Here is a 23,777-nt window from a genome sequence, read left to right as displayed (position 1 = left end):
ACTAAAGAACTGTTAAATTGTTAAACGAAAAATAATAAAAACATCAGTTTACTAGAAAGAAAAAAATAATAATAATTTATTTTATAACAATTGTTGATTTATTTATTATTTATTTATTTTTCAATTTATATTTAATACGAAAAATAAAAATAATAATGAAATTTAATAATACATTATATATTAATATATTTATATACATTATATTTTTATATATATTAGAAAAATTAATTTTGATAACGTAATCTAGTCTTTGTTTTTTTGATAAGTTAAATTTTTATTATATAAAATAAGGACAATAAAATAGAAAATATTCTTTTAAAAAAACAGCAGCGAGGAGATATTTACTTTTATTCAGTTTCCTTTTTAGAACGAAAGATAAAAAGTTTTCTTCTGTAAACATTTTTATAGAATAGTGGAATGCCATATAAAATTTGATTTGAGTATTTCTTTTATAGAAACAAAATGCAGCTTTAGCCAAAACTGAGGTTTGAATCTATATATTAAACTCTTTCTATTGATATTTAAATACGTTTTTAACTAATCGATATTAATTTTATTTCGTTAAAATTTTTAAAATTATTCAATTTATTTTAATGCATTCTTTATTCTAAAGAATTTTTTTTCGAGTTTTTAAAATTTTATAAATTCAAAAAACAATTTTTGCTATAGTTTTGTATACTTGAAATGCATTATGTGCACTGTACATAATGCATTTCATTCGATCTAATATTTTATTTTAAGAAAATTTCAATGAAATATTATTAAAATTTTAAAAATTATTAAACAGAATCGTTTTTAGAAATGTATATATTTTTTTTATTTCAAAGAGAAATTTATTAAAATAGCTTAAAAGTTTTAATAAAAGTTGCAACCATATTCGAGTAAGTAGAAAGCACCTCTCAGAATTTATTACAAAAAAAATATTGATTTATGCATATTTTTACAACAATATTTTTTATTTTAATTCGCTTATAAGAGTTATAATCAAGTACAATATTTTCTACGCCATTCACTTAATTACAGTATAGCAACTAACAGATATGAGATGAGAAAAATTACATATAAAATTCACACAGCAGAATATTAATCAATCGAGAGAGATGAGAGTGAATAAAACAAAAATTCCCAGCCAGATAAAGCAACAGTTTTAAGTTGCAACGTTAAAAGCTAGAAATATTGATGCATGTACAGGAAATAGTATACATTAAGCCAAGAAATAAACGAGTTTATTTCTACCCTCTTTATGGCACTATAACTTACTAGTAAAGGTAGTTTGGGTGAATTTGATTAAACCATGACGTGATACCAGGATTTTCTAAATGAAACTTGACCACCTGGTATAAGTCCCTAGAGAGAACATCACACACATTCCTTTTATTCTATCCAGCAAATAAATGTTTATTGCTTACATAATGGCAATATATTATTTTCTAAGATTCTTGTTAAGATGCTAATTATCATGCATGAATGTTTGCAACATAGTTAAAGTAGGATAAATTCTTTTACGATTCTTTAAAATATTTATATCCGGTAGACTAAGATGTCAGATGTGATTGTTATCTTAATCCTGCATTTACACGTTTTCTTTCTCTGTCAGAAGAACCATAAAGATAACAATAAAATCTGTATTTTGTTGTCATCTTACGTCGATTATTACTTTTTCCGGGTATTAAAATTGTCTTTTTTCTTATGTAAAATTGTAATTTTAACTCCTTTCGAATAAATTTGTTTATACTGAATACAGGTTTTAATTGTTCGTTCTTGTACTATTCTTAAACAAATTGTTAAGGTAATGGCCTACTTAAAACTTTCTCTATATAATTAAGCAAATTTTTAACAATAATAAATGCTCATAGAGAACTTAAATTTCGGTTATATACTTGTTTTTATTTCGTGTAAAACAAATTTTCTGATTATTATGAACTTCGTACAGAAAATAATTGTTACTGTTATCGTAGTTAGACAAATGGCTAATGATCTTGTTACATGTTAAAATAGCTAAAAATCGATTAGGGGGGAAAAAAGAATGATTTATTCAAAAGTTGACATAGAAAACAACACGAAACAGCAACAGTTCGTTATGATTGTGAGTAATTACATTATAACTTTCACTAATTCTCTTAAATAAACTCGCTGATAATTTTTAGAATCAAAGTAACAAATCCTACATCAATACGCCAAAAGATACTCACATATAAATTCTTCATAAAAATTTATTAAATTACGACTTCAAGAAAAGTTTAAATAATTAAAAAGTCGAATAATTTCACGAAGAACTTATACGAAACTTTAATAAAGTATTACTGACTAAACTAATTCATAATTCCTAACATTATGGTAAAAGAAAAAGAATTTATATTTTAAATTCGAAGAAAATTCCTTGACTAACCTGTCATTTATGTCTGTCAGAAATGTCACATAAATTTGGAACTGTCACGTAAATTTTGCTATCCTCGTTTAGAAATTATCATCATTCCATCTATCCAAATGAATATATTCAGATAGGAATTTATATTTTATTAATTTTTAAAATATTGATTACTTTCATTATAAATCTACGTAGAATAGTCTACTATTAAAAAAGTTTATAATGAATATTTTAAGATATTCTTTATCAAAGAATTCAAAGATATTTTCAATAAAAATCTATGATTAGTCTGTCAATATATATCATTCAAAATTATACTTTTCTTTAGAAAATTACTCGTAATTCCAACGAAAATGCATAATAGAAAATGGAAAAGTTTTGTTTCTAACTTTATAAATTCATTTTTTTTGTATTTTTTATTTTTGATTTTTCTTTTTAAAAATTTCTCATGCAATTATTTAATTTTTATAATTAATTTCAATATATATTTTACGTCTGCAAAGTAATTTTTATTTAATTACCAGCTAAAATTTTGTAAATTTAGAGCAAATTTTAAACAGAACAGCATTATCCCTAGGAAAATTAAATCAAAATCAAAAAAGAATTCCAAAATATGAGCGAAAAAAAGTAGAAAAAAAGAAATGTCAAATCGTCTCCATCAAAATGGCATTTTATAAATTTTTGTCTTGTAAAATTTTCTCTTATGAAAATTTGAACGAATGCATCTATTTTTCATATTTCATTATTCAGCATTATAGTCAATGCCAAAAATATTCATCGTCTTCAACAATGCAATGACTATTAAATATACATCACATCCTAGCATCATCATTCACGATTCCAATGCTTAAATTTGCTTGAATAAATAAGAATCGAATAGTTTTAAAATTTCAGTTATTTAAACTGAAACAAGTTAACTATAAAGAATAAAAAAATACGATTTCATTGCAAATATTCGAAAAATTGGTAGAAATCAAATTCTTTTTATTCGAATTGAAGTGCAAGTTATCTAGTATATATGCATGACTTCTTTATACGATATAAATGGGGGTTTACTCTGCCAGAAAGATCAGCAAACCAATATTTTTCAAGAAACCTTGATCGATACATTGCGATCATTGATGAATTCGTCAACTAACTCACTGTCTTAGTTGAATTTAGGTTGCTTTTAACAATGATCTTTCAAAATTATTACTTTTAAAAGGAAAAACATCGTTTAATATTACTGTAATATTTTGATTTTTTAAAATCTATATACAGTATTTTAGCAATGTATACAATTGCTAATAAATAAGGTACGTTGATAATCAATAATGTTGCATTGTTTTTAGCTATTTTAATTATGTTTTAGTGCTAATAAATAATTTTAAAGCTTTATTTTTAAGCAATTTAAGCATTGTAATAAACAATCTGCAGAGTTTTCTGGCAAATTTATAAGTTTATAAATTTTTAATTAGACTTTATTTTTTGTCTAAATATATCTTTCCCTTTATCACACGTAAAATATAAATACTAAAATAAAAAATAATAATCCAGTAGGTGGTTTCTAGAAAAAAAAATCTAATTTGCTCTTTCTCTTCTTAGATGTAGCATTATTGTAAAAACTAAAGTTAAGGGGAGAAAAAAACACTTTGTTACTATAGTAACATATAAAAAAGAAGTGGAAACTTTTCCGCATTAAATTAAAAAACTTATAATAAGCTTCATTCGTGATGAGAAAAAGCAAAAACCGGAGTAATGCAAACTTATTTTAATTCATTAATTTGTATGTCTGGGGACGTATAATGCAATCTGTTTATGGCAGTTGCTTGAAAGAAATGCATAGTGCAATCTCGATTTTTGCCTTCTTTCAACTCACCAGTTGATCGACTATCATTTAGGAGTGAATAGACCTGTGAGGAATGAGAAAGCTTTGACACATACCAATGTCCCGACCACATTCTTTCAGCTGTTATATCTCCCCGATGATTGCTTAGAGTTTCCCTCTTATTTCTTTCCATATTTGCATATTTATAAAACACAGCAGTATTTGCATGTTTATGAAATAGGGGAGAAGAGGCATGCCAGTGCTAAAATTGCTGCAGACCAATGGGTTTTCTAATTTCCATGTCAACACGCAAAAGGCTATGAGAATCTTTTGACCTTGTATGAAAATCACTGGTTCGGAAAATTGAGCTATATGGATGAAGTAAAAAACAATACACCTCGGTTAAATTTAATTTTACTACGTAGACTAATTAAGGGAGAGAAGTAGATAACAATTTTCTTGTTCTTGTATGAATTATCGTTATCCTGTTTACTTAACTTTCAACATCACTTTATCGAACAGATACTCCTCATTAAAAAAAATCATTATAATGTTTTTAAATTTTAAAAATTCAATTTTTATCTTATTAAAAACTCATTTTTTACACTATTTTTCCACATTTTGAAAGTTTTTTTTTATTAAAAATATATCAAATTATTTATATCACAATCAAAGTAACCTCATAAAAATTTCTAATATTCAATAAACTAGCAGAGAGCATTAAAAACAATTTCCTATGTTTTTTTAAAACTAATTTTTTCCATAAAAAATATATATTAAATAAATTCTGTCTAACATTTTATAATAGAAGATTAATTTTTCTGAATGTTTTGCGTGAACAATTTTATTTTTATCTACATGAAATTTCTCAGAATAAATGTATTAAAATCTATAAACGTGACACTATATAATAAACATTAGCTACAGTATTAAATTTACTGGCAGTAAAATCAATTAAGTAATTTATTTCTTCGTAAAAATTATTTAAAAAATAATAAATATTTTTTATTATTAAACATAATTTTTATCTTGATACTTTTTATACGAATTTTATATAATGTAAAATATTTAAAAAAATAATAATATATTTTTAATACGAAATTTTATATATTATATATAATAATTTATTTTCATAATAAGTTTTAAAAAAATAATAATAATAAATTTCGTAGTCATAAATCATTTGTACATTAACTGTAAAGATAACTCATTAAACAACATTATTAGAGAATTAATATAGCAGAAAATATTATCTAGAATGTTGTGAAATGTGAGAAAATTGTTATAATGAGTTATAAATTGATTAAAGTGTTAATTTTAATTTTATTCTCTCATATTTGACCCTAATACCTTTGAAATATTTATTGATATAAGTGCGGATTATACACGAATCCGATGCTTTATAAATTGTTATACTAAAAAAATTTCATATATAAATTAAAATATATAATTGTTTTTAGTAAAAAATATATAGCTATAAAATTAATATAAACTTTATCACGTGTGTACTAATCCATAAATCTATACAGTATCTTGCTAGTAGATTAGATAGTTCCTGACAATCCACAAATAAATGATGTAAGTTCAGATCGACTAAGACAAGACTGTTCAACTTCAAACTTCTGAAGGACGTATTGTCCTTTAGTATCTATCTATTCTCAATTTACTACATAAAGAAAAAAAAAATCTAAATATCTAGAACCTGAACTAAAACAAGAAACTTTATATTGATTAATGGATCTAGTCTATATGAAACTCAATACACAAATAAATTTTAAACTTATAGTTTCAAAAATACTTTAAAATTTGTAATAAAATCAATAATTTAATGATTAAAAAATAAGATATAAAACAAGAAAAATACTTGACAGATGACCGGCATGACTCTATTGTTAACAGGAAAAGTATGATGTACAGGGGCAAGACACTACTAAAATTGTGAGCATTGTGACGAAAAATTGCAGCCTGGCATTGTGACGATGTCACAATAAATGAATTATATTAATATTAATGAATAAACCGTAATTTAATAAGCAAAAAATGAAACTAATAAAGTACAATATAATAATTATTCAATCGAATTATAGGAAAGAATTTTCTGATTTTTCAGAATTTTTTGAAAGTATTTTTTTTTTCCTATGAACAACTGAAACAAAATACACGTTTTTGAACTCTCAAGAATTGCAGAAAATTACATTACATAGGTTCTCAATTACTTTAAACGGAGCTAAAATTGAAAATAAAAAAAATACCTGGAAATTTTATATCACATTTAATTGTAGAAGAGTTTTACTTTAAGCATTAATTTTTAATATTTCTAGATAAATTCTATATAAAAATTTTTGTACATCATATTAATTCATATATATATATATATAATAATTTTAAATTCATTTACTTATTTTATAGTTTATTTTTTCTTAACGAGTTATAAAAATCTTCCGTTATATTCTGTATGTTAAAATAAATATTATTATTAATTTAATAAAACAATTATTTTAAAAATTTACAATTAATTTGATTACTTTATAAAAATTTAATATAAATTAATAAAGAATCTGAAATAATCTTATACAAAAATCATACATTTTATAAATTTTTTAATAAAATAATAATAAATTGAATTATTTTACAATACATATTTTATTTTTTATTTTTGTGGTAAAGATATTTAATTATATTTATTTTATTTTAATTAGTTAGCAGTTTGTAAGTATAAATTAAACATTATATATGGGTATAAGAATATTCGTTAAAAATTTAATTAAAGTTAATTTATAAATTATTAATTTAAAATTACTTAATTATTTTAAAGGGCATTTAAAACATTTAAATAAACGTATAATAAATAGAAATCATAATTAATAAATAAATTATCTTTTATTTTGAAAAATTTAAATAAAATTAAATTCTATATTTATATATATTATATTAATTTCATTTAAAATATTAAATTAATTTTATGAAATTAATATTATATAATTAAAGTTTAAATAGTTATTCATTTTTAAAGACAGTATGCAAATTTTTGTATATAATAAATGAAAATTTAATAAATTAAAAATAATAATATTTAATTTACAAATAAATAAAATATTATAATATAAAATGCTACAAAAAATTTTCTTTTAAATTTTTTAACGCCCTAAATAAAGTAAATATAAACACTTTTTAAAGAATTTATAAATATAATTTATTATTTAATGATAAATATTTATTAGAAAAATAGATTTAAATCAATAAAACCCGTAGAAATTTATAATAATTACATTAAAATTGTCGTAAAATTTTGCTTTAAATTCTATTTATTATAAGAAAATAAATAAAAAAAGGAAATATCAAGCGTAAACACGAAATTATTATTACTATTTTTATAAAATTGATGTATTTAAATTTTTACATGTTAAATTGAAATGCAAATTATTATTGACATGAATATAAACATGACTTTTATTATTATAATTTGTCCTTACAATATCATATACGCTGAATAAATAAATAAATAAATATTTTATATATACACGTACAATATATAAGTAAATTACTTTCTTTTCATAATTTTTCTTACTTTCATTTTAACAATTTAGAAAAAAATTAATTTTAAAAGAAAGATACATTTTTAATCTTTAAATAGTTTAATAATTTATGATGAAAATATAAATATAAATATTTTAAGCTCTTAATGAACTTTTTACGTAGATTTAATGCATCGCAAGGGATTTTTAAATGTAACATTTAAAATATTTCTTCATTCGATGCCCTTAAAGAAGATTTTAAACCTGAAAAAGAATTATTATAGAGTGAAAACCCATCTGAATGATTACTCTATTATTAAAATAAACGATATATATGGACATAACTTTAAATCTCTTTCTTAGATTATATTATCTTTGATGTTTTCTTCTCGACCAACTATCCAGATAAATGTACAGATATGAACCATCAAGATATGAAAAGTTGTAGCCAAAGGCGATAGAGTACATTTAAGACATTTTGCCAGGACTGCTTTTGATCGTTAAAGTTTATTTTAAAACACAATAAAAGAAATAAAGAAGAATAGACGCAATATCCAGGGTACTTTTGTCTTGTTGAGCAAGACATCTATACCTTGCGGGTTATACATAAAACATCAAGTAGAAGGACGGGATCATTCGGAAATTTTCATAATCTGTAAGTCTTGCTAGGAAAGAAAGATGAAAACAAAAGTTAAAAGAAAATACCTAGAAAGAAAAATCGCATGGAAATAGTCTATCCGTCTCGGAATTTTCACTCTGTTTGCAGCTTTCCAAGATTGCAGTTTTAAACTTTTTAGTAGAGTGACGATAAATCCGTCAGCAAAAGGTAATAATACAACCTTTTTGTCTCAAAAGTCTGTTCTCCTACTTTTTTGTGGCCTACAAATCTCTCTTATAAACTTTCTTTAAGCGACGTCTTAAAGTATTCTGCTATAAATGCTTTTTTAGCTAATGTTTTTCTAATGCTACTAAATACATAAACATCATTTTCTTTAGATTTAAAATTTTAAATAAATTTATATAAAAAATACCTTAATTATCATGTAAATAAAATCCAATTTTTTTGTTGAAAATTATTATAATTAAATCGCTTTTATAGCCAAAGTAAGTAAAATTCAGTGTAAAAATTTTTTAAAATATCTTTTCAAATATTGTGACTTCAGGGAATTTGGTTCCTTTAGTTTTTCGCTGGGGAAGCATTTTTATGATATATATATATATATATAAAGCCAAAATCTTCAACTTTGCCTTAAGAACTTCAACCATACACTTCAAAATCTGAAACTTGATGTCAATCAAAAAATATCTGGGATATTTGTGATTGAAAAACTGCCAATTTTAAACACCTTTCTGCTGAATTTTCTTTTTAATTGACACCTGACAAAGAATAATAATAATAATAATAATAATATTATTATTATTAATAAAAAAATCAGTAGATTTATTTTCACATTTATTAAATCAACACACTTTTATTGATCTTTAAAAAAATATTTAAAAAACACATTTCAAAATTTTTTTAAAAAAACATTCTTTAAATATTTAAGATTAGACGTTCGTATTTATTTTAGGATTCGAGTAAACATATATTAGAATGTTTTAGTTCAAAAGTTTTTAAAGAATTTGCATATCGCTGCATTAAAAAAAAACATTTCACAACATATATAATATTGAATTTTGTCTAAATTCGATAATATTTTATTTGATATTTACTTTTTAATTTCTTTTTCTGTTATTGCATCAACTGTCATGGATTTATAGATCAATAATTCACGTAAAATTTACTTTTGGTTTATCTTACATTCAATATTTCTAAATATGTTTTTTCAATTTTTTCGTTTTTAGTTTTTTTTTTACTGTAAAAATATAATAAATATTCGATTATTCTTAAAATTTTGCTAGTTTTTTTAACTTGAAATCATTAAGAATAATTTGTATAGGTAAAATTCTTTTCCAAGTATTGGTAAAAGTATAGATAATTAACAAAAAAAGCAAAAGAGAGACAATCGAATCACGTCGTGCCGCACTTCACTCGAACATCTGTCAATAGCATGTTTAGAGTAGATGCCAACACAAAACAATACACTAAAACTTCCAATAATTCCTATTATAGAATGTCATAAAGATCTGTTTTTCCATCAGAAACGACACGATTTTCATCAAATTTTGTCAGAAACATGTTTTCGTTTAATTTCCCAGCAGGAATATTTTTTCCTGGCTATTCAACTTGAATGTCGCCCGTACAATGTCCTTTTCTTGGTTAATTGTCTACTTCACCCTTAGAAACCTCTAAGTGTAGATTGCTGCTGAGTTAATCGCCAAGTTTAGAAGAAGAAATTAGACAGTAAGCCACACCATCGATCCTAACCTGATTGTGGTCCGCTTATCAATTGAAGAAAACAAACTAACTTTCAACAATTGTTCTTAATTTACTTGACCCCAACTCTTTGTTATTTTATTAGAAAAAAAATAATCGAAAGAGGATCAGACACTCGGCATTTCTTTTATCCACTCGAAATGTGATTGAAAAGTTAGAAAAACTTTATATGGCGTGGACAAAAACAATAAACAAAACTCTCCATGTCGCAAATGAAGCAAGAGACTAAGAAGATAGAATTAGGCATTTAGTATAGTAAAAGTTAACTATTTATCAAAGACTACCATATGGTATATTTCTTCCGTTGAAATTTCTCAAATTTTCATAAAATTTTAAATAAAATCTTGTTTAAAATTTCAGTTAAAGCTTTCAAAATATGAAACAAAATAAATTATAAGCAATGGCGCGTTAATATTTAGTAAATTTAACTCTTCACTTAGCAATAAGTTTCATCTCGATAAAAGTTTCATCGTTCTAACTTATATATATATATACACACTTTTCTATATATATATATAAGCTATATATGAAACTGATTTATTAAAGTAAAGCTTATTTATTATAGTAAATAAATAAGAGGTCTCCAGAAAATTTTCTTCATTAAAAGAAACTACTTTTCTTCCTCCAATTACATCATCCTGTTAGCAAAGTTATGAAGAGGTTAGTTAGGTTTTTGTCAAAGTATTGTTCATAGTATATCATTTCCTCGAGGCAACGTATTTTCTATTCATAAAAAAATATAGCAGAGATAATCATTACACTTTCATTTATTCTACTACTAAATAAAAATAAAATAATTTATTTGATTGCTTAACTTACGAAAAAATTTTCCTTTGATAAAAGCATTTTTCTTTTATTAAAGACTCGAAATATCTCAATCCAATGTCATCAACATCATTAAACTTTCTATTTTTAGAGAAATTATGGACTCTCATGGTAATCAGTATCAAACTATAATTAAAGTTATTTTCCATAAACTATATATATGAAGCGAAAGTTGTAGAAAAACTAATAAACCCTTTAATTAACTAGAAATGATTGATGTATGCTAATTTTAGCGATTACCGCTCTGTAGTAATTTACTCTTTAAGTTTAAGAATCGAGATCATTAAATAGAAGAAATTGTACAAGAATGAAAATGTATTGCGACAATACCCTGATAAGAAAAAAGAAAAAGGGAAAACTTCTGAAAGTTGAGATTTCCAACACCTCCAAAAACCCTGATCGTGTTATTGGCAAAGTGAAGGTATCGAATTGGTTTTGTTGCCATTTAATTGAAAAACTTGCCATCGTACTTGTTCAATTTGTACAGCGACTCACGTATTATACCAGTGATGGTATTGTCAGTCAAGACTTCTGCTATCGTAAAAATTCTTTTACTGTTTCGTTCCAATTTCTTAATGGAATACAACCTTGAGTCTATCTTTACTTCTTTAACCTGCTCAACATGAAAACATGGCCATCACCGTAACCAAAGAGAGACTGTAGAGAATAAGATTGATTGTTGGTAGACATCATAAGCCACGCACAATGGCTGTAGCCTTAAGAGAAACAGGAGTGAGGCGTAACAGGCGAATTCGACTTTGTTGATTGGTTCCTATACTATAACCGCTCGTCTACCACTTTACTTCATAGTTCAATATCTCTGGTAAAGATAACTTTTTGTACGAGAGTCACGATTGACATCAAACAGTTGTTAAATGTTTTTCGCTTGTAAGAAAAATCTTAAATGTGCTGCCGAACCTGTTGTGAAGTCTTATAAAGGTTTTACCTCTTTAACTTTTTTTTACAACTCTTTTTCGATTTTTACTGTTATATGCGGATAACATTGTTTCAGATAACAATTTACAATATTTAGTGATATAAAAATATACTTTTATCTAACTATATTGCTGTCATCAATGAGGAAAAAGTATAGAAGACTATTCAATAGTCTCCTAACTTATACAAGTTCCATCAAAGTCTGATAATTTTTCTAAAATGGAATTTGCCTATTAATATAACTTATACTTTTACTAAATATCTTAAATTGTTTGTAAATATAGTAAATATATTTAAAGTTATGGACGTTTATATATATATATATAAACGTCCATAACTTTTATAATATACGGGACAAAATCGATAAATGCATTGGATTAAAGCGGTTCCATTTTTTTATAAATTGATTGACAAGTAGAGTCTTTACAGGCTTGAACCTGTCAATCAAATAAAATACAAATATCATGTTTTATTCACAAAATATAAGAGATTCTATGAACAAAGTTCTATCTTTTCCACACTTTACCATATTTTAAAGATACATCATTTTTTTATAAATTCCTCAACAGAAATGTTCATAAAAAACTAACCCTATTATCTAATATATGACAAAATTCCAGCGAAATCTTTTTAAAAAATATAACTACATTTTGATGTTAGCACATTTATTCTTTCCTTATCGTTTCATGACATTAGATCCACTAATGCTGACACAGATTTATAGTGTTAATTTGTAACCCACTTACAAACAAATGTAATTAACTGAAAACTAAGGCAATTATGAATAATTGTTACTCAGATGTTCTTTGTGTCGAGTCATTATGAAGTTTTGCAGAATTGTCTACTATAGATAATCAAATTTGTTACACAAAATAGAAAAGTATTATTTTCCATTCTTTGTTAGCCACACGACTATTTATCATTGCCATTTTGAGATTATTTGATGATTATTGTAGAAGAAAACTTTCTTTTCGTTTTCATCGTCGATATTCAGCATGTGCAATTAATGTTGATAAATAAATTCTTTCTTAAAACAAAAAACATTTGGTTGTTTGAGTAGAAATTATGATCAGAATTGCTAATAAAAATTGTTAATAAATATATATACATATATAAAAAATAATAATATACTTAGTTTATGTTGGGATAATCGACTTTCATCTCATAAAATTTACATTTAAAACTTGAATAGTCTCGTAGAATAAATGATATTTTTCGTATCAAATCTTACACCCAATAAATTTCATATTTATTTAATCTTATGTGTGAGATTTGAGTCGTTCTACTTCTGATGAAGGCCACAATCGTGTCATTTATCTTACCAATGATGCTGCTATAACTATCGTTAACTTTAACTCACCCTTCTTCCTTTTGTGCTACGCATTCTTTATTTGAAAACGTTATTGCCCTTATAAATCTTCTATATATATCGATAAACTGTTATTTTTATTGTCTATTTAATAATTATAAATACTTAAAAATATATAAACACACAACCACAACATAGCAAAGAAACTGAACTTTATCTAGCAGTAAAATATATTATTTTAAATTAATTATGTAATTTTAAAATAATAAATCTTTTATTAATTATAAAAATTTTCAGAAATAATATTTTAAATCGGATTATTTGATTATAATATACATAAATCTCTTTCATAAATAGCCTATACGTTAATTTGATTTTATTGTTAAATATTAAGATAATAAAATAAAAATATTCAAATATAAATTTTACAAATTTTTAAATTTTTATAATTAAATTAAATTATTAAATTTTGAAAATTTTTATTTATTTCACTTTATGAAATTTAATTTTATTTTTTTTTAATTGTAGTTTACAATGCCATATTTTCATCGTAGAATTGTTAATGTTAAAAAGACAGAAATTCGTTGGAAAAGGAAATAAATTAAATTAAACAACTCCAAATTCAATTATAATTTATGTTTAGATTTGTAAAACAACTTCTGAATTTTATTTATTTAATTTTTTTTTAATTTATTTTTATTCAAATAAAATAAATAAGTAATAATCAACAGAAGTTATCTTTAAAGAGAGAGAGAGAAAGTGAGAGAGAGGGAAAAAAGGTACCATAAAATCAGTCATTATTTTATTTTTTATTTTTTTATTGTAAAATCAATCTCATGAAAATTTAAAATTTTAATCAAATCCCATTCATTACTTACTCCAACGAACAATACTTTGTAAACTTCATCTCGTCTCACTAGGACACAAACAAAAAGATGATGATAAAAAGCATTGAAAAATATCAGTTAAGAACTTCTTAGTAGTTTCGATCCATTAGTGAAATTCCCTACTCTACAAACATGTAAAAATCTTTAAGAAAAATACAATCATTGAAAAACAATTTATTATATTAAGTAGGCGTCACGTCATATTCAGGACACTTCATTTAATGTATTGAAGTTATACTAAAAACACCGAAAAGCAACAATAGATAACGTATTATATTCTACAATGTGTTACACAATACATCAAAGCCTCACTCTTATATGAAATGAAACGTAATTAATGATTTGTCATCGATGTAAAAAGATAAAAATTCAAAAATATGATTCGTTTTTAGTTTCAGTGAGATGATTTCTATATTTATTTTTTTATTTTTTTCCCCCTTTTCGAACCGTCTCGAGTGCATATTTCAAGAGTGCCACTCCTTTTCTTCCTTTATCTCAAGTACACTTGATGTGAATTTATTACTAATGACCTGACAGAAGAATTAATTGAATATAATATTTAAAAAAAAAATCAAATTTATATATAAATACGTTGTAGATCTTTAATTTCCAAGATTTTCTTGGTCGAGATTTTCAATAATTAGCAAATTTCTTTGGCCGCTTTTTTAACCTCAAAAATCGATATAAGTGTAATTTTTATAAATTAAATTGCACTTGAGTTTGATATTTATTCCAAAAGTGGTGACCATCTTTTAAAAGAGGGAAAAAAACAACTCCCAAACTTTAAATAAAATCATAAAAATTGAATTTTGAAGTTTTTCATTTAAAATTTCATTAAAAAGCTATTTGATCTACTAATGGCTATTTTTAAATATTTAATATAAATCGCTTTTACTAAACTAATAAAATGTACCAACTTATAAAGAAATAATTATCAAAAATGAATCATCTCTCCTTTACATTCCTCCTTTTTACGATAAATTCTGTAAAATTAAATCAAGCATCTTGATAGAAAATAAATATTTAAAAGCCACTTCCTGAATGGATAGAATTATTAAATTTATAGTTTAAAATAATATATTACAGAAGATGGTCCAATAGTCAGTCAGATTAAATTGCAATTAACTAACTAAAATTAATGTAAAATGCAATTAATTTAATTGTAATTTTTATTACGTTTTCGTCATTTTGTAAACGAAAATTACGTTGTCTTTTTTATTTAAATTTCATTTATTATTCATACTCAAAAGTGTATTAGAACTCAAATAATGTTTAACCGACTTTTGGTCCTTTTTTTCTGTTGTAGAAATATAAAATATATAACAAACCTATCGACAGTAAACAAGCAACAGATAGAGTGGATTGATATTAACAATACCAGTAAGATATAGAACAGAATTCTGGGTCTTGTAATTATAGTAAGCATGCTGCAATTCAATTTTCTTAACTGAAAGAGAAATTTGAGGAAATTGTAAATAACTTGGAAGCAATTAACTGATAAAATAAAATCATTTTAACGACCTAAAAATAATGTGACTTTAAATTAGACTAATATATGTTAATGACAATATTGTTGAACAAGATTAAAAGTACAAATTAAGACTATAAAGATATCATTTTAACGAAATAAATTTATTCATTCGTATAATGTGTATATAATTTATTTATTTATTCAAAATTCATAATTCGACTTTACTTAAACTGTATGAAAATACAATAACACGAATTATTAATTCATAAAATCATATCATTTAGTAAAGAGAGAGATTAATTAATAATTTATAAGATAAAATTCAACTTTCTAACGCTTGATATGTAAACCTTTTATGTAAAAGTATTGCATCCTTTATTCTTCTAACCTAATTTCCATTACAGTTGATTTATTCTATACATTAACAAGTTTACAAAAGAAATAATCCTTTGAAAATCAAAAGTGAATTTACACTTAAATCTAAAATAAAATCGTATTCTAATTCCGTAATATTTGAAATTAGATTATGTAAATTATTTTCGTAAAGAGATCACATGAACAATTAAAGAATTTACAGGGTGTTCGATAATAAATAAAGCAGATATTCGAACAATGAAGAAGATAATCGAAGTATTATTATTACTACTATTCTGTCTCACAGAAGTGGATTTCTAGAAAAGAAAAGATAACAACGGAAGGCGGAACTCGTTCCTTTGTTATTTCTAGGTTGTAGAGAAACGAAGACAACATTTCCATCGTGTCATCTTGCATGAATGACCTTTTAAAGTGATATCTAGTTTTTCTCGTCCAGTTTTGGATGAAAAGTTTGCTTCAGAAAGAAACAGGAAAAGAAAATTCTGATCTTAACAAAAGTTTGACGATATGAACGGAAATATAAACTTACTAAAAAGTTCCTATTTTATTGTTATTAATTTTATTTTAGAATCAATCACATCTTTCTAATTTTCTTTACATACTTTAATAGGAGTTAAATTTACAAGTTTATTGAAAAATTGATTTTTTTCTTTATATAGTAAAGATTGAAGCAATTATGTAAAATATTTAATATTTTACCACTAGGAAAATATCAAAAACGTTTCGTTTGCACCTTTCGATATTAAGAATTCTTATTTGAATTTCAGTTTTTTAATACCTTGCAAACCACTAAAAATTCCAATTTTAGATTGTTATAATGAAAGAACAAAATTTTAAAGAATATTTTTTTTTGTATATATTTAAAAATTTAATAAATTATTTGTGAAATGCATAATACTTTCACTAAAAACAATTTTTTCTTATTATAATTCACAAAATAATTGTAGTTTTACAAGCAATTGGTAATTAATCTAGCAATTTGTAATCGAAACCATTTATTGGTTATATAAAAAAATATATTGACCAATAAGACGATAATTACTAACAAAGCTATCGTATGATTTGTTACTAGATTATATAGTTTACAATCAAATATGGGCGTGGTTTCGATTAATTAATTATCATATTTTCTCTTTCATCCAATGAGATTTAATACCTTTATTTAATTCTAGAATAATTAACATATTATATAAAAATTTTGTATAAAAATGAATTATTTTTTAATGTTATATTTAATAATAATAAAAAATATTTAATTTACTAAATATAAAAGATAAGGTAACTAATTATAATTCTGTAATAACATTATTATAATTACATTAAATTATTATTATTGTTGTTATTATTATTATTAATTAAAATTTCTAAGTTTGAATAATTTTAATAATTTAATTTAATTAATTCTATACATAACTTGTAATTTATGTAATAAAATATCTTGGAGGGTTGTTTATTTTTGTTTTACACTCATACAAACAGCAATAAAATAAGATTTAAATGAAGAAATACAACTTTTACTTTCTGTTAAGCTAACTTTTAACTATGAACAATGTTTTTGAGTAAAAGTAATTTAAGTCGAAGTAAAATTAGTTTACTTTCTCTTCTTTCGTTGATTTTAGTATTTCTTTGTTGTGTGATGTGACTTTTAATGAGTAAAACGGTAGAATCTTTACAGATATCAGACTGAAGGAACGTTTCGAGCGCATAATTTGCTGTAATTTCTTTCTTATCTATAATGAATTTGTCATTTAATTATATTTTAAATTGTTTTAATTTTTTTCCCCTGTATACATTGTGTATGAAATCGTCATTATTTTGAAAATAATGATGATAAAGGATAAAATTTCATCTATTTTAATTCTTGATGTTATTAAGATAATGAAAGTAATGATACAATAAAATAAAAGCTTTTATTTATTTTAATTTTTTTTACATACTTAAATTCAAGTTTTCTTAATTTTGATGTTTTTATAAGTAAAATTTTGTACACAAATTATTTTAAATAATTTTTTTTTAGACTTCACAAAGAACGTTTATTCAATATTTTAATGTAGACGTCTTTCTAATTATTATTTATTTATTTTTTTAAAAATCTTTTCCTTTTATTTAACAGCAGATTGTTTATCATAAAATAACAAATGACCTTTTTATATAATTTAACGTTCCAGTTAAATTCAAAGAAAATAACTTTTTATTTTTTCTTTTCCAAACCTTTTAGTTTTATTCTAAGACATAATAATAAATTATTGTTTATGAAATTTATTTATTATATAATTGTTGCTTGAATTTTCTTTTAACTAAAAGAAAATGTAAACTTTTTATTGTAATTTCTATTACTTTAATATATATATATATATATATTTTTCCTTCTTACAAAAATTTTGATAGAATTAAAAGAAATTTTCCTATTCTGATTTAATTTGTTACAAAATTAGCATAACAATAATTGCTTTATTTTGAATTTTTATTCTATTATCATTCTTGAATTAATGAATTTTAGATAACTTATCAATAATACAAATAAAAAAAAAACTTATTGAATAAATAAATATTACATTTTAATAACATTTTTAGTATAATTCTATCAACTAGATAAGAAATGACATATAATACATCAAAAATAAATGCGTTATTTATAAATAATAGGTTTATTTTAATTTTTGAGATAGTATAAGAAAGAATGCTGTTTTCTTCCTTCATTATTTGAAATGTTTTCGATCATCTGGTAAGTTTTACTTAGAGAATTAAAGTAACTCAACCGTGATGCTGACCACATATATTTCTTTTCTCAATGGATAAATATCAGACTTCATTCTCTATTTCCTTCTAAAATTAAAGGAATGTTGTAAATACTAATTAAAGATTTACAGCATATTTTCTCTTCTTGATCGACGTTGAATGAATTATAAAATAAATACATTAAATTTTAAAGTATTAATTATAAAAAATTTGCAGCTTCGCACTACGTAACAAAAATTTACTAATTAATAAATTAATTAATATTTATAAAAGTAAGCAAAATTTTTATGTTAATTAGAATCTGTTAAATGAAAGTTAAATATTTTTTTATTAAAAAATATTTGTTAAAATACCATTTTTTTTTCTTGTGTATGGGTATTTTTGTATGTAAAGTTACGCCTACAAATATTTTTAAAGGATTAAATTGCTTAATACTAAGATTTAAAACGTCAAATAATAATTAAATTTTAATAAATCAAAAAAAATAATAATAATAATAAAATTTGATTAAAAGATAAAAGAATAATGAATATTCATAATGTTAAAATATAAAACTTTTCTGATTAATCAGTTTTATTTTTAATTATTTTTTTGTAAACGAGATTTATTATTTTGATAGTATTTAATTTATACACGTATAGTTTTTTTTTATGTTGTTTACTTCATTATTAAAGATTGGGTTCTTTTTTAAATGTCGAAGTTACTATCTTTCAAACGATTCTTTTCCATATCTTGAAGACAGAAATAAAATGAAGGGTAAGAGTTTATGGTATGGAAGATATTTGCGATATCACATCAATGTCCTGAGGTTTGCAGTAACATTTTACTTTAGATCAGTCCTTCTCTTACTCCCTTCTTCTCTAACTCACTCTCTTCTCTCTCTCGTCTCTCTCTTTCTCTATATATATATACTGATATTTTTTTTTAGTATTTTTCTTATACCAAACCACATATCGAATAAAGATAGTTCTTATATTCTGCATATGCACATTTTTATGGTTCGTCTTAGATATTAATATAATAAAAATAATATTATAGTAAAAATCTATAAAGTTTATTGTAAAATCGATAAATCAATAATATAAATTGAATTTTTTTCTAATAGATTTTTAATATATAAATTTTAATCTTTAAAATTTATAATTTAATTCTTTTTTGTGTGTTTTCATATAAACGTAGACAAAAGGTTGTAATAAATAAAAGTATAATACTCATATTAATAATAATTAATAAGCATTCATTTAATGCCTACAAGCAATTATAATTTTCATAAAAATTAATTTTTTTTAAATATTTTAAATAGCTAATTGGATAAACAAACACGTAAAATTTCCGTATTTAGAAGATTATAGTATTTAACTTCTAAATAATTAAATAAAATACAAAAAAAAATTTATGAATAAAATTTAAACTTTTCTTTGTTATACACTGGTTATTTTTATTTTTATATTACTAAATTTAAAAATTAAGAAAGCTTATTAAAATTTCTATTCAATGATGGATTATACATTCTGAAAACGCGTGAAAAATAATCAACACGGTCTTATACTTTAATAAAAATGTTTAAAAAATTCTTTTATATCGATAACTTTTCTTAAAATATAAAACTTAAACATCGCAAATTTTCAAATTTTTAAATGAATAATGGCTTTACATGATTGATTATCTTATAAACTTCACTCTAATGACGTTTAATATACACACACACATAGACATATACTCTTTCATGTAGTTACAATTGTTTCTTTATTATTTCATTTCCGATAAAAATAAAACAAAAAAAAATATACTTAAAAAAATAAATTGAAAGTTATATTATTTTGAGATATCCGTTTTGTTTTTATTTTTTATTTTTGTCTGTTTCAATGATTTATTTAATGCTCCCGTGTCATCTTTGATATTTATTTAAGTTGAAAAACAAAACGGAGTTTTCAGAAAACAGAAAATTTTCTGAAGAATTTCTTTTGTTATTATAGCTGTCAAATTCACTTATGGCGATTTTCCTGTAAACTATCTTCATTGCGTTTTTTGCTTGACAGTTGCAATGGAGCTGTCATGATTACCACGAACTGATTTATTACCACTTATTGTAACAATTTATCAATACAATATCTTCTTATTTATCATCGTCATCCTCATTATTGTTATATTTATCGTATGCAATGTTCTAAGATACAGAAATTGTATTTAATACACTGTATCGAAGGTTACTTTGATCGACATTGTAGCTTTACTCTTGAATCTTTTTTTATCCACTATACACTGTTTCGATTGTGTATTACGATAATATGGTAATAAATCTAGTGAGTTTATTGGTTATTGATTAAGCAGAAATTTCTCTAGCAAGCGATACTTTCTTGAAGGTGATTCAACAGAAACAAATGAGTGTGAGAAACTATGCAATATCCTGCTTAAAATTAATGAAACACTACATCACACTTAAAATGTACTATAAAATATAGCGGTGCTTAATTCTAACACCCTTTAAAACATGAAAAATTATACTATTAAGATAATATTAAGTGATTTATATTAATAAACTAACAACCGTATTCCGCTCTATAAATACTATTAAGAGCAGAACACTGTACTATCGACTACACTATAAATTTATGAATTGAATAAATTTTTTTTCTTTTAAAATTGATTTATTAAATCGATATCTGTAGATAAATAATAAACAAAAAGTTAATTTTTACTCAGCCAGATAACGATGCCTAATAAAGGTTAAGTTTTATAAATTTATTGATGGAAAGTATGCGAAATGATATGAAAATTTTACTTACATCAGCGGCATTTTTATTTTTTATTTTTATACACTCCAATGTGCTATTAAAACAACAGTGAGAGTTTATCTATAATGTTACTAGGAGTTGTCGGTATCCCTTCTACTTATACTGAAAAAATATATAAAAAAAATAGTCATAAATAAAAGTAAAGTGTAAATCTGAACAGTTATCATCCGTCATTTTATCAAGTCAGTAAAGCGTAACTTAAACAAACGACGATATAAATATGAGCATCAAATGGCAGTAGCCACTGAATGTAACTTTACTACTAAAAAAGACAATAACCGGAAACTGGATATTTGGCGAAGTGGGAGTCGTTTCTTCATTTTAATGTCGTGCCAGCATTACCATCTTCAATGTTATACTTTACTAGAATTCAACATTTTTCTCTCTTCCACGTATTCCACATCATAACCGCATTGTCTTATAAAGGAAGTAGGACATCTTTAAAAGCTTATAAACTGCATTCCATTTTTCTAATAAATGCTAACAATTCATCATCTCCCGCTTCTACTAAAGAAACGTTCTATTGAGATAAGTAGACGATAGAGCCTATACTAATAAATAAGCTTGTTTTTTGTCGTAAAAATATATTCATTTTAAGAATACTATTTTCAGTTTTTTTTATTTTCCTAATCCCTTTTACATATTTAACAAATTCAATTTCCATAATATACGTATATTCACTAACGGATGACTGACATACAGTCTCACTTTACAGGAAACAAATGATTAATTTCCTTAACTTGATTACTATCGAATCAGTACAAAGGAGTAAAGTTATGTAACACCGGACATGGAAGTACGCAGAAAATTTTTCAAGAGGGAGAGAAAAGTTTGGAAACAGATAATTACATCAATGCACTTTTATTTAAATTCTGGGGGTTTTTCCTCCCAAGTAGATTATAGAATAGCCTTACATCAGTACCGAAAGATAGACAAAGTCTCATGGTCGAAGGATGTAAGGTTACGTATCTTGATCACTTTTACGATTATAATTTGTGGAATTTTTTACTCGATCCGAGGGGTAAATGTTCCGTTTCCCCCTTTGCTTAAGCTACGTCACCGGATATAATTTTCGAAACTAAAAATAAAGATTAAAACTTATAAAATTTTCCTGATGCCAAAACATTTTAAGTATTTACGGATTATATTAATAAAATGTTTGCGTTTCGAGAGAAAATTCCAAGAAAATCTTTGTTTCTGAAAATCTTTTAGACTGATGCATTTCTTTCAATCTATGCACCGGAGAATTGTAGCAATTTATTTTATTTTATTTTCCTTTTTTCCCTTCTCTCTTCTTTTATTCGTATATTTAGAAATAGATTCAAAACAGGAAAACTTAAAATGATTGCTCTAGTCAAAAATCTTTCAAATTTTCCACATTTTTACATTCCATTTATATAACTACATTATATATTGAAGCTAGTAAATAAAAATGATAATCGTGTTTATGTTAAGAATTTTATTATCTTCCCGTGATTTATGTTCTGGTAGAAAACTGAATTGATTCCATTAATATTGCACGTCTTGTACAATAAATTGAAAATAAGAGATTAAATTGGTAGAAAAGTTTATAACTATCGACAAGTTTTTGCTTGATATCTCTTTGTAAACTTAATTTAATGGTAAATTGAGAGAAAAAAAATAAAAGATATAAGCAAAGATATAAATCTTATATGATGAAAATTGCTTGTAAATATTAAAAAAATACCAGAGAACTTACAAGAGATTATCTGGTTTATATAAAAATAATATACATATACTTTACAGTTTCGCTGTATAAAAGACATAATAATATAGATTTATAAATATCATAGACAGAGATATTTTATGGTAAATTTATGTAAATATAAATAAATTCCAAATGACAAATGTAACGTATATTGTTTTGCTTCTAGAATAAAATTCATTTATGCATGACAATCGTTCGACCAAATCTAAAATATTTCAAAAATTTTTCTTCAATTTTTTTTAAATTTTATATCAAAATTTTAATGTGATTTTTAAAATAAATTTTCGGTAAAAAAAAAATTCTCTAAAAATATTATAAAATATAACATTATAATAATTGTAGATTAGTCGTAAATCGCGTGTAAAAGTGAATGCTAAAAATGGGAATTTTGTAAGTTTAATGTTGTGAAAAGCATTACAGAAGATTCTTCGAAGATAACTTAAACAGGGCTCATTTATATTCTGTAATTTATAGAAGTGTTTTATTGAATATTCACTATAAAAATTGATTTTTCTTTTCCAATTGTCATTATTGTACAATAGGGAAAAGAAGTTTAAAAATTGTATATCGGTCCAGATAATGAAATGTTTTAACTTTATAGCTCGGAATTTCATATATTTTTTTGCATTTCTGGAATATTTTTC

This window comes from Centruroides vittatus, unplaced genomic scaffold (assembly GCF_030686945.1).
Source record: "Centruroides vittatus isolate TY-2023 unplaced genomic scaffold, ASM3068694v2 contig_927, whole genome shotgun sequence".
NCBI lineage: Eukaryota > Metazoa > Arthropoda > Arachnida > Scorpiones > Buthidae > Centruroides > Centruroides vittatus.
Note: the sequence above shows the minus strand (reverse complement) of the source record.